Here is a 1,616-nt window from a genome sequence, read left to right on the forward strand (position 1 = left end):
TTTACATACTCGGGACTCAACTCCCACCTCGAATTTACATACTCGGGACTCAACTCCCACCTCGAGTTTACATACTCGGGACTCAGCTCCCACCTCGAGTTTACATACTCGGGACTCAGCTCCCACCTCGAGTTTACATTCTCGTGACTCAGCTCCCACCTCGAGTTTACATTCTCGTGACTCAGCTCCCACCTCGAGTTTACACTCTCGAGATTCAGCTCCCACCTCGAGTTTACATTCTCGTGACTCAGCTCCCACCTCGAGTTTACATTCTCGTGACTCAGCTCCCACCTCGAGTTTACATTGTCGTGACTCAGCTCTCACCTCGAGTTTACATTCTCGTGACTCAGCTCCCACCTCGAGTTTACATTCTCGTGACTCAGCTCCCACCTCGAGTTTACACTCTCGGGATTCAGCTCCCACCTCGAGTTTACACTCTCGGGATTCAGCTTCCACCTCGAGTTTACACTCTCGGGATTTAGCTCCCACCTTGAGTTTACACTCTTTGGATTTAGCTCCCACCTCGAGTTTACACTCTTTGGATTTAGCTCCCACCTCGAGTTTACACTCTCGAGATTCAGCTCCCACCTCGAGTTTACACTCTCGAGATTCAGCTCCCACCTCAAGTTTACACTCTCGAGATTCAGCTCCCACCTCGAATTTACATTTTTGGATTCAGGTCCCACCTTGAGTTTACATTTTTGGGATTCAAGTCCCACCTCGAGTTTACATTCTCGGGATTGAGCTCCCCTTTGGTTACTGTTTGAATGCGGAATTGTTGTTCATTCTCATATGTTTTGATGAAAGCTTTAGTTTCTTGGTCGTGGAGTAAGAATCTCTGCATGTAGCTTAATCTCGATGATGTGACGAGTTGTTTACGTTTGTTTAACTTTCTACAACCCTTTGACGAAAGCTTTAGTTGCTTGGTTGTGTAGTATGATCCTCTGCATGCAGCTCAATCTCGATGAAAAAAAAAAAAAAACAAAAATACTGCAACTAAATCAAAAAATCGAGATTTTTGATGTGACGAGTTGTTTACGTTTGTTCGACTTCCTCCTCAACCCTTTGATGAAAGCTTTAGTTGCTCGGTCATGGAGTTAAGAACCTTTACATGCACAACTCGATCTCGATGAAAAAAAGTAAACATATTGCAACTACATAAAAAAAAAATCGAAATTTTTGACGTGATGAATCGTTTACGTTTGTTCAACTTCCACCAACCTTTGATGAAAGGTTTAGTTGCTCGGTCTTGGAGTAAGAATCTCTGCATGCAACTCAATCTCGATGAAAAAAAAGCAAAAATGTTGCAACTACATAAAAATAACCGAGATTTATGATGTGAAGAGTCGTTTACGTTTGTTCGACTTCCTCCAACCCTTTGATGAAAGCTTTAATTGCTCGGTAGTGGAGTGAGAACCTCTGCATGCAGCTCAATCTCGATGAAAAAAAGCGTTTATGATGTGAACGTAGATTCTAACCTTCATTTGAATGGAAGTTACTACTAAAGTCTTGACCAGTAGAGATTTGAATGAGATATGTTCGGTTTTGTGTTTATAACCTACATTTTTCAACTTTATACATATCTAAATTAACAAAAAAAAAAAAAAAAAAAAAAT

The sequence above is a fragment of the Cucurbita moschata genome, unplaced genomic scaffold (genome assembly GCF_002738365.1).
Source record: "Cucurbita moschata cultivar Rifu unplaced genomic scaffold, Cmos_1.0 Cmo_Scf00001, whole genome shotgun sequence".
NCBI classification, from domain to species: Eukaryota; Viridiplantae; Streptophyta; class Magnoliopsida; order Cucurbitales; family Cucurbitaceae; genus Cucurbita; species Cucurbita moschata.